The following is a 15,276-nucleotide window of genomic DNA, read 5'->3' as shown; positions in this document are numbered from 1 at the left end:
GCTTAGAAACCAACAAGCCATCACCAAGTAGCAAAGCAATATAAATGCTAGACTAGCACAATGTCTACATTTTGTTTTAAATGCAACTTAAATCAACCACCTATGTATTTATTTTTCACTAAAAAGGCATGAGAAAAGCAGATATGTGTGTAAAGAAAGCATAATCCCTTTTGACTCCATTATCTCTTAGTCTGTAATATTTCATATTTCCTAGAAAGGATAAAATGTGACCAACATCACTACATGACAGAAACAGTGGTGGGAATTGTTCCATAATTCAGCAGAAGTGAGCCTAATTCAGAGGCAATCAACAGGATGATGGGCTGCGGGTTACTGAGAACTCAGCCAATGGGCTGGGCACAGCCAATGGGATTTAATAAAATTATTCATAAATGGTGCATAGCCTTGCTATGACACTTTGTCTTCTGAATGAAAACACGTTCACACACTGAATTCAACCAATGTACGCTTCTTTATAGGTGATGTATGCCACAAGTCATATTTACCCCTCTGCAGTGCACCACAATATGCGAGTTAAAGGCCAGGAAGGGGAAATGACTAATGATCGTGTTCTACAAGCACGCTAAGAATGCATCTTTCCTACCATTGAATGCTGAATTTTCTTTTAAGCTCTCAGTAAGTGAAGTAAATGACACTGCACTCATGTTCCTATGAAGACAAAAATTATCTCTTTTAGTTTAAAATTCATCAGTTTTATTAAAACTTTCACAACATAAAATCATTTGCTAGGTCAGTAATAATTCAAAGTTCTGTCTGAATGTAATTTAAACTTTCCCTTGCAGCTGTTCTTCCAAGTGTCTCATGTTCATAGTGTCACATCAACCTACAATCCAGATAAAGTGGTAGAGCTCACGTGCAGCTAGTCTTCGTTATTTCCAAGAAAAACAAACAAACAAAAACCACAACAATCAATAACACTCAAGGAAAAATTGTTGTGCCTTAATAAAAGGATGTCTCTCAAACTGCTTGTGGCCCAGGCAGTGCATTGTGTTGGAACTATGCTCCTAGGACAATAGGTAACAACATAACTGCTTCATCCAACAGGATTTCAATGCAAGTAGCAGTATATTCTTATTATTCAGCTACAGAGAGGAAGAGCTTTCTCCCAAGATAATGTATGCTGCTGTCATTTCACTTGCAATTGAGGGACAGCTATTTTTTGATGTGGAAGGCAGCAGTAGTTTAACAGCATACTGTATTCACACAACTACATTAATGTTCCCAGTCATATGTATAAGAATTGTGAAGATGAAAATATGTCTAATGTTTTGATAATAAAGTAAGATCCCTAGGAGGTTGTGATACTAGATTTACAACCAGGAAGAAAGTTGCTCTGAGCATGCGTTAAGGCTTTCCTGCTTCCACAACTTGCTTTCTCCTTTTCCATTCCCTTTCTGCCCCCACCTTTCACATCAATTGAAGGTCAAGCACTGAATCCATGAAGATTATACTGCTCTGTTCCACCTTTTGGAAGTGCTTCGTCTTCTGCATGATGCTTAAGTATTTGATGGTACCACGCTAAACGGCTTTGGCTTCATTAACATTATCTTCCTCCTTTTGTTATGACCTGATCATAAATGTTCACAACAATGCACTACAAAAAAGGTTGTTTTAACTACACTCCAAGGGTATGATATCTGATCACCGATTCCACACCACACTTCTCTCCACAGAAAAAAAGCCCTGCAAATAGCCCCAATGTTAAACATAAACCTTTATATTTGAGCATTTTGTTCAGCAGCTCGTTGGAAGAAAAAGCCCAAAAAACCTTACACAAGCAAAACTCAGCAATATACAGGATCTGACCTGGAGACAACATCCATTTGTGAGATTATCTGTATTCCATATTATAAGAAATAGGAAGGGATAGTACATACCCTGTCTCCCATTTCTAAATGCAAGTGCCCACATGGAGACAAGTAAATAAAATGGTGTCTTGCTGAACACCTGCTGCTTCAATGACAGTTACCGATGCTACAGTGTGCTAGTCTCCTTTTGTAGCTAGGTATTTAAATGCTGTCAAAATGCAACATTTTTACTGTGGATCATACAAACCTTTTAAAATTTAGAAATTACAAAAAGGTTATTTAAGCTTTTTCTGTTTCCACATCTGACCAGTGAAGCACTTAACTCGAGCTTTTAAAACTCTGAAGCAAAGTAGCACCTTCGAAAACCAAACAAACAATAAAAAAGACCTCAACAGGATTCACATGGAAGAATAGGAAGCTGATAGAGGCTGGTTTTCTGAAATCTGAGTTGTATTCACAAAGCTGGCTAGAAGGAAATAGTTCTCTGAATTCTTTAGGAGATCAGCTAATGACAAATCCAAAGAGGAATGAACCTAGTGAGCTTGCTTCCTTTCTCATTTCTTATTTTTCATAATTGACTTCTATTAGATTGGATTACAAAGTAGACTCAAATTACTGACTCACCCATCCCAAGAAGGCAGGTCTTTAAAGTAATGAGATTAACAACTGTTGATCAAAGAAAATCACCATAGATGCAGAGCTCTGCATTTGTTGGTGAAATATATTGTTAGGGAGTAAGTGCACTGGGTGGATCAACAGTAGTTTAGACTGGCTACCACAGACAGCTGCACATGGGAGGGTTGCTCCTGAAGCAAGAGAGGCCATCGCACAGGAGCAAACAGTCAATGAATGGTCAACTGTTTCTTCAGATCCCTTCTTCATCCCTTCCTTCAGAGATACTAGATAATACAGTAAAAACAGAAAAGGAGCTTCCTACAATGAGTAGATTTTGCTCTATTAAACTAAGGTCATCTTTGTGTCCTCTATTATTTGCCCAGCAGGAGTTTTCATGGTAATACAAGGGATTAAATGAAATGGTCATGTTGAGTCTATGATCTTTCCTTGAGTTTCTGTCAAACATACCACAGTAAGTGTGCCCGAGCATCCTCAGGAAACAATAGTTTATGGGGTTTGCCAACAACACTTTGGATATCTCCATAGGCCAGAAGCCATTGAAACCTCCCTACTACTACAGGGGCCAACATTTCATGGAAGCATAAAAAAAGAAAAAAAGAAGATCAAGGTAGAATGGGTGCTCCTGGGTATTACGGGAGGAGATAGGTAGCTGGGGAAAGATGGAAACATTTATCTGCAGATAACAGAGTGAAAATCAAACAGTTAGTGAAGCTCAAGAGCAGTTGATGGTTCTTCTTACTGTTAGTTTCTCATTTTTGTCCTCTTGGTTTCCAGCTGGAAATTAAAAATAAATAAATAAATCAGAATACTTCCTGGAGTGACCTACATTGGCAATACTGGGAATACAGACATCTTGTGACATCCATACCAGTTTCTCAGACCCAAGTCATTCAGATAATCTGGATTTCTTTTCAATAAGCATTTAAAAAAACAAAGGTTGTTCTCTGTTTGCATTGCTCAAAGGGATCTAACTTAGATTAGATTTAGAGTAATATTCACATAAAAAGTTTCTTCAGGAGATAGACTTGACAAACTGAGGTTGTTGGTGTTGGTACAGAGCAGAGGAAGACAATCACGGTAGTGTCACATGTCATTACGGAGAAGCAAGGATGATCTTGACCGTCTCTGGAAAATGTTACGTCCCAGCCTCTAACTAAAACTTCCTGTCTGTATAAGGCTTCCAATTGCCTTATTAAGGTAATTCTCTTCATAGTGCAGCCACCCCACCTTATCTAGTGCTGCAGTACAGCAGGCACCCATGGCACAGAGTGGGGCTTGAACCCAGAGGTGACAGTGCTGCTGTTATGATAGAGGCACTGAGAGCTCCATTTCCAGCCCACATCTCTTCTGTAAATCACAGGCACCAAGAATCTTTCACAAAGGAAATCTGTTTTTCTGTCATGTTTGGAGGTATATGCATAGCATAAATCCTCCCTTGACCAAGCTACTCTTTGCTATTAAAAAGAGTTTAAAAAGCTTCAGGCTGTACCATTTCATATGTTTTAGCACAGCATGATCACGAAGGAAGTGACTTGAAGCAGGTGTGATATCAGGATATGTCAGTTGACCTTAAAAGTAACCGTGAATTTTACCACAGTGATAACCACAGGCAATTATGTACATCTATCTATGTTCATGTCAAGAGAAAGATGGGAACGAGAGCCTCCAAATGTCAAGCTCATGAAAGTATTTGAAAAAAGCCCCTCAAGAGCAATAGCAGTCTCCCACTCCTGCTCTGTCCCCAACAAAAGAGTTGAACTCCAACTGGCACTGCAGACAGAGAGAAGGAAATACAATGACAGCACCAATAAAGAAGTTATGTGGCTTCAGTTGTAATGGTGCTAGGTTATCCTGAATATAAACCTGCTCTGACACATAAAAAATTCACATCTAATGGACTCTCTTGGCTGAGACCTCAAAGAAGATTTTGTGTAATACTTATGGTGAGATTTGCACCTATTCACATTTAGGCCTAGACTTGACTTCGGCAAATATGAGCCCTCAGCAGAGATTAAAAGGTGTGCTTGACTGTCGGGGTAACAAAGTTTGGTTTGCTAAATAAAAAACAATAGCTTCCATTAGCGTCCTTTGTGTGGTTCCTGCCCTCTCTTTAAACACAATACACTGATCTGGCCATAACAAAAAAAATGAAATAAATAAATAAATAAATAAATTAAAGGATGAAAAATAGCCACATATAAGCTGAAAAAATGGGATGAAAGGAATAAAGTTTTTCCAAAGAGCTGTACACTGCGAGGAAGGGAAATAAACCCAGGAATTCTGGGGGTGAACAGGGAAGCACATGCAGAGACCTGCAGGAAGGGAAAGAGATGATTTGGAAGCGTAAGTCATGTCTACTGCAGTATTAGACAGCTGTAGCACCTGCCCTGTTGTTGGGACTACCTCTGTGTCAGAGCAAGTCTAGGTCCAGTTAAGGGAATGATTAGTAAAAGGCAAGAAAATTCACCTGCAAAGGAAGCATTTCATTCCAGGGAATCAGGTATCCGTTTTGTAAATCACAAGCCCATGCTGGAGTCAATAAGTGAACTATCCATGTGTCTAGTCCTAATTCACGGCCAGGGCAGAGGGCAAGTGGTGGACTAACAATAAGAAGAATCCAATCCCACCCTCCATCCAGACAAACAACCACTTTTTTACCACAGGTAGCACTGGGGCTGAACCTGCCAGGGCCCTCAACAGAGTCCTACAATCTCTTCCTCCAGCCCAGCTCCACTGGGCAGCCTGTGCTGAAAGCCAGCCTTGCTGTGGAGCTGGTGTGTCACCTCAGGCCAGGGAAGGGACGTGAAAAGATGAATATAGGCATGAGGATTTCCACCCTTTGTTTGGGAGCTGCATTTATATTAGGCTATTGCTCTTCATCCTCACCTGAGCTACACTGCAGCCATGCCTTCCTGATCCTGGCCTACTGACTTGACTTCCTAGATTGACCTTGGACCCGTGGGCTTGCCTTGTTATCACTGGGCTGTGGCTGACCATGATTACCATCACTGGACCTGTCTCTGCTCGCATTGCAACCATGCCATCACCTTGCCACCAGCCCCTGCTCCCAGCCACCCTTCCCCAGCAGAGCATCCCTCTCAAGCTGTGTGCCTTGACTGTGCCTCCAAGTCCAAGGAGAGGAGTGTAGATAAGGAATATTACAGAGCTGGTGTGATCCCTATTAGAAACTTTCTAAATGGAGAAATGAGGGCAAAAGGAACTTGAATTTGATTTCCGTTATCATCTCTTCAGGGTGCCGAAGAGGGCAAAATGGAAATAAAAAAGATTCCAAATACATCTTTAATTTTATACGACTGCCTGTTTCCACCAGGCTTATTTAAGGAATTTAAATTTCCTTAAATTAAGGAAATTAAAAAATGTGATGAGGTTTCTGCTTGATGGTCAGGCTATGGCTGTAATAAAGGAACTGTCTCAGTATATTTCACTTGCTCTGTTAGCCAGTCTGTACACTAAATCGTCCCAATTCAGCCTCCAAACCAAGCCTTATACTGCACCTTGTGTGCCTGCCTGCGCCAGTGCCTCTGAGAACTCCTGCTGAAATATTATAGGGTCAAAGTACAAAAGAGCTCAGCTGAAAAACTGACGTGGAGCTCTATGTGGGAAGTAAAAGCCTCCTGAAGACTGTAATTTCCTTCAGCGATTTTGGTGCTATTGTATGCTCAACATTATTTCTGCCAGAAGTTTGTGTTCTGGCAAGTTCCTAACTAACAGTATGGGAATGAAAGAAAACATTTTTTCTAAGGAATCATTTCCTAAATTATGCATCGCTGAAGATCCTTATGACAAATTATTTTTCATAGTATGTTAAATAATACAAAAAAGGGGATTCTGACACATCACCACGGGCCATTACACTAAGAGTGGCTTAACTAGTAACCGTTTATCGGCCTTACTACTGTAATTCCCTGTATACACTCACCTAACCTGCCCACAGAGAAACAAAATGTACCATTTAAACTTAAGGCATCTAATAAGTCCAAATTTTTTGAAGAGAGATGGCATTTGTATGGAGAATTAATTCAACAATGCATTGAGATAGCATATTTTGGGCCAGCATAATTTCTATCATTAGGTAAGAGAAAGGAAAACAAACAAACAAAAACAATAGAAAAATAAAAACCAACAACAAGCAAGCAAACAGAAAAACCACCCCTGACCTGTAATTTTGGTGAACATTAGAGTAACAAATAAGCACATGTTGCTTTATGCACTGAACAGAGGATACAAGAGAGAAACTGGAGCTGCTAGGGAAGCAGACGAGGAAGAGGGAAGGACAAAGGGGTTGCTTTGGCTGTAAGGACACAGGGCATAAATCCATATAAAAAACAGGCTCCACTGATTCCTATACTCATAGAGCAACTTGTTTTTTGAAGGGGAAACCATTTCATTATTAGGTCCCATTGTGCTATTTTGAACAAGAAACTGACTTTTCATTACTAGCAACCAACATTAGCCCTCTTCATGTCTGTCAGACTCAATCTCGGATGTCTAGCAATTACTTGAAATTGAACTCAAAACAATACCGAGGCTTTATTGATAGCTTCTCATCAGTTGCTTGCTGTTTCTTGCCTTTCAACTGATAGCCTGGAGAGCGTCCAATTCTCCTACACCATGCCCAACAGGGTCAAATTTCAGCAAGGTTATTGATTGCAACTTGACATTTAGGGAACATATGACCACTGCGACATAAACAGCTTTTTACCAGCTCATAAATATTGCTAGACAGAGGCATCCCCTTTCTCATGCTGAAAAAAATGAAATATTATTTCCTCATTTTCTGCTGTGGCTCAGCATTTAATATTGTAATTCACCATTTCCTAGATTTCCAAACTGCAGAGATAAACGCCACTGTGAGAGTTATTTCAGGTACACAATCCTGGAACCTCCACTGGCTGGACTAAGCAAAATCAGTCAAAGCTTGTCTAGCAAGAATTTCAAAGAGAAGAAGAAATAGATATGTCAATGCATAATTGATTTTTTATTTAAATCTCTCAGTAACAGAAAAAAACAATATATATATATATATATTTTTTGTTATTGTGATCAGGCTCTGGCTTTTTACTTGCTGGGAGGAAGAGAGGGGGTCATTCAAGAGGAGGTCAGCATCTCAAAGACATGACTTATTTGTGGTGAAACTGGCCTCTGCAAGAGCAAAACAGTGCTATTGCATCCCCCTGATTCCCATTTTTAGGGCTTCATGTCAGATCAAAAGCTAAACTCTGAATCTCCCAACAACTTTGAAATGCTCTGTCTCCTTAAAGGAAATTGGGCATTAAAGGAAAAGAAAAAGAACACCCTAGTGTTTCACACACTTGCTTTCACTCTAAAATTCAGTGCTAGAAATCTGAGACAACATCCCACATAACCTGAAAGGCAATGTCCCAAAAGAGAGAGGGACTACCAAAGACCTCTTGGCCCCAGCTCTGAGCAGAAGTTAACATCATTGATTCTGTGTGAATTAAAATGACTTTATATCATTGTTCCTAGAGGTTTCATTAATTACTACAATATAAGGCCAATATGAAGTTTATCACCTCTTTCATGAATATCTCATCAAGTTCATTCTGGAGCAGAGATCACTGGACTGAAACAGCCCCTTGGCTTGATATTTTTATAGCGTGTATTTAAAGAATGTGATTCAGTTACAGTGCAAAAAATAATCAACACTTCATTTTTTTTTGCCATCTGCTTTACCATAATATTACTGAAACATAGCAACTTGCCAGGATATTTTATAGGAGTTGCTTTCTTTTAAGATAAACTAATAACAGATCTGGTTAGAAAGACATCAGAGATATGCTCTTCCATCAGAGAAATTTTGTTTAAAACTCCACACAAAATCCAAAATTAAAATGTTGAAAAAAACATTTTGGCTTTCTCTCTCTCTCTCTCTTTTTTTTTTTTTTTTTTTTTTTTCCCAGTTGCCATAGAACACATTATTCCAAGGCTACATAATTATATAAATATTTCATTTGGATATTATTTTATTTTGCTATGTGTGTTAGTACAGTATATTTTACTTTCCTTATTAATTGAAAAATTATGTATATCAAGCATGTATTCTGTTCTAACCTCTTAACATTGTAAATGTTAGATGTTTTAGCCATAGAAAACAAAAGATTCAGTGTCTTAATCAAATTGAAACAAAATGCTATGATGTTTCCTATTTGCTATTCTCAAGTTGTGCATTCCCTTGGATGCTTCAAAATTTTGACCTGGGATTCAGATTCAGAGCACTGACCAATTTGAAAAGTTTGCAGTTCCCTGAGGAAAAGAGGTTATCTACAGCATGTGCTTGTAGCTTTAACCTCTGCACAGAAAATTAGTATGCAAGGCATAAGTCACAGATGGATAAGAAAACTCTGGTGACAGGAAAGTTGTTTCGCAGGAGCTTGAACCTTTAACTGAAATCTAACCCTAATAGTTAGTGTGTGATCCACACTGCTATTATAAATGAGACATGTCGCCTTTTATCAACAACAAGACTTCAGAAGTGAGCAAAAGAATGCATATTTACTCAACCAATAAAATAAATAAATAAACACCGTGAGAAAAACTCAATGTTACTGCTAGTTGTTTCCTCTTTATTGTAGCAGTGTAGCTACATGCTAATTAGATATATTGCTAAACATTTAACAGTGTAGAAAAGCATGTGCATACTTCTACTTAAAAGAATAATACTCAGTAAAAGCAACAGTCTGAACCAGTCTAATTGAACCTGAGCTTTGGAGGGACCCTGCAGTGTTGTGACTTGGTGACGTGAGTCATCCAATTTACCTGTCAGCCAGGTGAGAACTAGCAAGACCCAGATACAGAAAGTCAACTCTAAGATATATGGTTTTGTGTAAAGATATAAACATGATTTTCAGATGCTTTTTTTCACTCCTTGACGTCAGCAGGGCAGCAGAAGGTCCCTGTGGGAAACTGGAAAGACAAAACTGCTCGAAAGCCTGTAAACCAATTTCATTTCCAGCTCTTCTTTTCAGTCAGGAGATGAAGAATGGAATTCCTCAGCTACGTTGCTGAGGGCTGGTGAATTGTAGACTGCAAAAGCAGAAAGAAAAGGAAAGCTGACCAATCCTCAAATCACCCTGACCCTCAAAGCCAGCCTGCTGCTTCATGGGCAATTTCACAACTGAGCCATGAATGATCCAAAAAGCCCTTAAAGATTCTCTCTGACTTGTTTTGCTTGTTCATGAGAATATGTTGCTCCTGGGAAGTGATGTGGCCAGCATGTTGTGAGTCATGAATTGCGCTGATTGCAAGCACAGCTGGGAATCCTCTTCAGCCATTCCCAATTGCTTCCTTTCTCTAGCCTATTTTATCATTTGATTTTTTACTGGCAGAAAAAAAAAAAAAAAAAAAGTTAAATTAAAAATAGGGCTTTGTTGCTTTTTCTGGCCCCAGCACTCCTTGGCAGCTGATTTCACTCTCTCTTTCTCTCTCTTTCCCTTTCTTTTCCTTTTTTTTCAAATCTTCATTTATTCAGAGAACATCACACCACCCTTCTCTGTCCAGAAGGTCTCTCCACTCCTCCTCACTGGCCTGGCTTCTCTCTGTGGTGACTTATTGGCAGCAGGGTGCCCGCTTATTGCACCCACTTTGCCTTTCTCCTCTGTCTCCTGTCCTGTTCTTGTATGTCCACCCATTCTGTATGGGGGCTCAGTACTATAAATATTTTCAGTTAAGCCCCTTTATTGGCTTTTCTGCAGAATTGGTAACTGAAACGCTGGCACTGTAACTCAGTAAAACCTTTATGTGTTCTTCTTTGCTCCTTTTTACACAAAAGCCCAGAAATTTTCCCTGCAGGCTTGTAATTGTGCTGCCATTATAGGATAGCTCTTTTAAGCCAATCATCCAAAATGCCCATCTTTCTGTGCATTATTGTGTGTCAGAAAAAGCGAGGCTCCCTCCCTCCTTGCTGTGCAGACATCCCAATACAGAAATTAGCCTGTGCGAATCCATCTCCTCAAATCCCAAAATAAGAACCGAGTCTTGTGCCAAAGTCAGTGCAAGTTGTCCCACTGGTTTCATGTGGCTTTGAGTCAAATCATGAGGGTGAAGCTCAGGACTGTGCACTATTCAAGATCCACCTGAAACAAATTAATTGATAGGACCAGCGATGATGATGGGGAAAGCAGCAGCTACCTGCAGCATTCCAGGTGGATTGCTGCACCCTGCTCCCTGCCTGACACATCCCCAACAGCTCTCTGGCAAAAGGAGCCCTGTGCTAAGCACTGCCTTTCAGCTCAACAGTTATTTTGCCTGCAGCCCAAGCAATATTTGACACATATTGTATCCCCTTTCTGCTGCATCAGCAGTGTTGTGTAAACACGTTAGCTCATTGAGGCTTGAAATTCACAATTGTTTCCCCACTTGCAAAACAAACCACGTCCGATAGGCCCAGGGGATGAGGCAGTTATTCAGATTTCTACTAAAGCTGGTCAAAGTAAGAGAAGTGGTTAATAAAGTTACTACTATCCTTTCCAATCCATCAACTGCCTCCAATACTATGAAGTGCTGCTGACGTGGCAGGAATGAATGGCACTGCCTTTCAGCAGCCCTCTCCTCTTCCCTCAGAGGGGACTGAGCTTGTTGAAAAGACTGGCGGGTTGTCTCTCCTGATGGTAACAGGGCTGGTTTCCTTTCTGATCAGTGCACAGTGGAGGAAATAAAGCAAAACAACACAACTTGCAAGGTCTCCTTCACTGGGAGAGACTGATGGATATAAGGCTTGGGTGCTGAAGGGCTAATTTCATCTGCAGCAGACAGAGGTGAAGTTGGGCAGAGAGGTGGAAGTAACCAGGAGAAGAAAGAGCAAAAGGTCTCTCAGCTCAGGGAACATGCACAGAAATAAATCCATCCCTTCACACAGGTTTGTCATCCAGGAGAACCCACTCCAGCCAGACTTCCACCAGTTTCTGAACACTGAGGGATCAGAATCAGCAAGAGCAGGCAGGAGATGTATTTACCATCCTGCTGTCTTAGACACACTGCGCCAGATACAGCATTTCAAAATGCCTCCTAGCCCTGCTGGCTATATGCGAGATGATACACATGTGTTTTGCCCTCTTCCCATTTTCATATGTGAGGTGTCACAGACTTTTCCTGGTCTCACACATTTGAGACCAGCCATGGTGCTGGCAGCAGCATCCCCTCTGCTCACCTACAGCACCGTAGTGGTTTACAGTGGTGGCCACTGTCAGTGAAGTATACTTAGCCTACAAGTTATTGCAGCTTCCAGCCCTCCCTGCACACCTTTGAGCTGTTTTATAAAGCAGGGCAAAATTAAACCCTTCCTGAAGGGCCTTTTCAGATAAAGAGGTTGGGTCTTAGTGGCAAATATACCTGGGATACATCACTCACTTTCCCAATACCATCCCTTCCTGTTAGTCTGGTGCTTCTGAAAGTGAACGGGGTATATTCATCCTGTGCCTGGTGGAGTTCAGGGTGCTTAAGCTTGGGCCTTTGCTTTGAGGGAGGAGAAATAGGGAAACTTCTAACTTCTGGACTTTGGTCCTTTGGTTTCATCGTTATTTAATGTCATCATACATTCTCTTCTATATCTGTCTGCCTAATAGCAATAGACTTACTTTTTTGAAGCAATAAACGTCTTCATGCATGAGCCAAGAATACTGAATCTATCCCTCTATGCAGATCTGTCATCCAGCGAAGCCAGGCTCCCACCCATCACCAAATCAATATGAAATAATATCTTTATAAGATCCATCTGTTTCTTTCCCTTTATAACAGTTTAAGATCTGATACTATGAGGCAATGAGGTTTAAACAGCCTGTCTGTTAATTGGTAGGTAGCTCTTTCACTTAGCCCTGGCCCTGACCCTACTACCTCAACCGTCTCACATGCTACTGCCTAATAATTCCTCAGGGATGGAGACAGAGGCCACGCCTGGTCATTCCTTACTATCAGAAAGCTTCACCACAGATGAATCCTGTGAACCAGCTGGAAGGGGGAATTACACTATTTTATGATAAGGTTGTGTATAGGTAAGCCGTGTTTTTCAGGACCTCTTGCTATGCCTTCATCCTTCCACAGAAAAATACATAGTACAGAGTTTACAGACTTTGTGCTCCAAATGTTGTAGAAAAGTATAAAATCAGTTAGATCCTGGGGAACAGTTGTTTTAAATTCATGTGTTCTTGCTTTTATTAGATATTACTATTTATGTCAGAATCTGCAAAGTGTATGATTTCAACACAGGGTAGGTTTTGTATGTGCCACAAAGAAATTGATGGCAACTGACTGAAACTCACAGCAAAATATACAAGTAAATGGAAATTTTCCCAACACTGAACTTTTCTAACTTAATCTATGAACACAGGTAGGATGGCAATAAAACCAGCGATTCAGAATAGCAGAATTATATCTGAGCTGAATTTGACACATTATCATAAAATTATTAACTCATCTGCTTTCTAGGGCAGCAGAGTCCAACTGAACTTGTCATCTTCTTCGGCCAAGGACATGAGCCAGTGGGAAAAAATGTGAGTACTCACATTGATTTTAATTAGCTTCAGGGTTTAACACCATGTTTTTTATGTTAACTGAAAGATACATGTTGTACTTAAATGCCCCTACAATAATGAATAATGGTTCTTGCAGTGAATTTGCTAAAAATACATCAATATGATTTTAAGGAAAGAAATGCTATGTTGCTCTGGCACATACAGTGAGCTCCCTCTTCTCCTGGACAATGGTCTGAAGCCTGAGTGTCAGAAAGTGACTGAAATGGACCTGAAATGGCTGCTCCAGGGCTCTTTCCATAGTCACCATAAAGATGCTGCATCATCACTAAGGTTTGGGTACCCTACATTTTATAGTCAGACCATTACCAAGTATTCTCGGGTGCCTTTTCCTTCTAGACCCTAATTTGGTAACTAAATACTCCTGGAAAGCCATGGACTAGACTTATCCCACTGTGCAAGGTAATTTGCACTTGGGGATCTCAAAGTATGCTTCAGAAATATCAAGGGGCCAAGCTGCTGAGAAAGAGAAACACTTTGCAGTGCAGTGGCAAATCCCAGATAAATGTACACAGTGTTCCTCAATTCCAGGCTTATTCTTTCAGCCTCAGGATCAACTTTTACTTTTAGAAGTAGTAAAGTTTAAAACCTTCTGAATCTTGGATGAACATTTGCAAAGAGAAGGGAACATTTGTCCTTAAGTACCAAAGGCTTTTGAAAAGCTCTGTCACTTCTTTTGGTTGATGGAAAACAGCATTTGTGGAAGAAACACTATTCTCTAATGAGCTCCTGCTTTAATCCAGAGCACACCAGAGGCTAAATAAACTGCGTGGGTTCAGCCAAATGTGTGCATGGTTCACGTAGGTCTTGCTCAAGCTAATGGATCATTGTTATGCCAGGATATAATGGATAAATTGGCAAGGGTCTGTCCCTTGCATGTTTGATGCAGTCTCTGGATGAACCTGTAAGGACACATTTGCTTGCATTCTATAGTATTCTTTCTTACAGGCAAACCTTGCTTTGTGTTCTCAAAATGGCATAAAAAGTTCCAGAAATAATTCAAAGTAATTAAAAATAAAAGGGCAGGAATCTGATGCCAGGGAGGGGAGCGTTTTCTCTTTTAGCCTCTTTTTGTGGATCCCGTTGTGCCAAGACAGAGAACAGTGAGATGTTCAAATATTAATAAAGTGGTAGCACAGCCAAATTAAAATGCCCCAATTCTCATAAGTAATGTTTCCAGCAGAGCACAAAAGAATAATCAGGCCCCCAAACTAGTGAAGGAGAATTTATGACCCGCCATCTGAGCTGCCAAGAACTCCCTCCACGCTGGCACTGAGGATGGCATGGGAATCACTCTGCCTTTAAACTTCACCCTGTGCTACCCTGCCTCCCCCCCCTTAAAAAAAAAATATATATATATATATATATACATGTATATATATATATAGTTAATTCAAGAAACTCTGTCTTTCTTGAAAGGGCAATTTAGGCAAACTATCCCAGGTGGAAGAACTTAAATGTTGATCTGCACATGTTGTATGTGCCTACCCTGGATGTTGCAGACATACCTAGGACACTGTTCTAGGTCTGGACTGGTCTTGTCCTATGGTTCAGGGTAGACTTCTAGTCTCAGCTATTTGCCTGAGTAGCATAAAACACTTTGTGGCTTGAACCACTCTAGGGAGCAGGGTTTTTCTGTTGGCATTTCTGGACTAGCCATCTCTCATGTGGCTAGCCAAAATAACAATGAACCTGGCATGGTTGCCAGAGTGGTTTCGCCCTGTCCCATGCTCCTTGGATATCCTTACCACAACAACATCACGCTTTCATGTATCACATGTTCTCATTTTTTGTATATTTAAATTGTGAGCTTTGTTTTCCTTGTGCAGCAACAATGACAATACAGACTCATGCACAGTGAGCAGTAAGGGAGGTTTTCCCAACAAATATGCAATTATTTTTAGGAGCAAATGAAACTCCAAATACTATCAGTGTGTTTTTAATGAAGCTCTTCCCTGTGCTACTCCTCTCCACGTTCCACTGGTCAGGACACAAAGATAAACTGGGCTAACAGTCACACTCACTTTATTCTGCATCTCTAATGATTTTGAAACATGACATTTTGCTTTACATTCTCTTCCTCTGTCATGTATTCTGGTTCACCTCAACTTCCCATGATGGCATACTGAAGTTTTATTTGAGTGCCTTTTAGTACTGTATTTGCTAGTCAGATAAAACATTCTCTTTCTAGACTGTTTTTCCAATCCAAAAACTGTCCCACATACATTTCAGCATTGATTTTGTTC

The 15,276-nt window shown here is 40.3% G+C and overlaps 2 long non-coding RNA genes across 7 annotated transcripts in view; one reads left to right on the top strand and one right to left on the bottom strand.

The window, feature by feature from the left end:
• The window catches only part of LOC113842709 (uncharacterized), a 170,031-nt gene that overhangs the window by 31,804 nt on the left and 122,951 nt on the right, over positions 1 to 15,276 (bottom strand). The gene's annotated exons all lie outside the window — the stretch shown is intronic.
• The window catches only part of LOC140001558 (uncharacterized), a 56,082-nt gene that overhangs the window by 28,361 nt on the left and 12,445 nt on the right, over positions 1 to 15,276 (top strand). The window contains exon 4 of the long non-coding RNA XR_011806883.1: positions 12,927 to 12,991. This is a non-coding gene — a long non-coding RNA (uncharacterized lncRNA). The remainder of the gene's footprint in view (positions 1 to 12,926; positions 12,992 to 15,276) is intronic.

Source organism: Anas platyrhynchos, chromosome 2 (assembly GCF_047663525.1).
Source record: "Anas platyrhynchos isolate ZD024472 breed Pekin duck chromosome 2, IASCAAS_PekinDuck_T2T, whole genome shotgun sequence".
Lineage (NCBI taxonomy): Eukaryota > Metazoa > Chordata > Aves > Anseriformes > Anatidae > Anas > Anas platyrhynchos.
The sequence above is the reverse complement of the archived record's forward strand: the minus strand, read 5'-3'. Positions and strand labels throughout refer to the sequence as shown.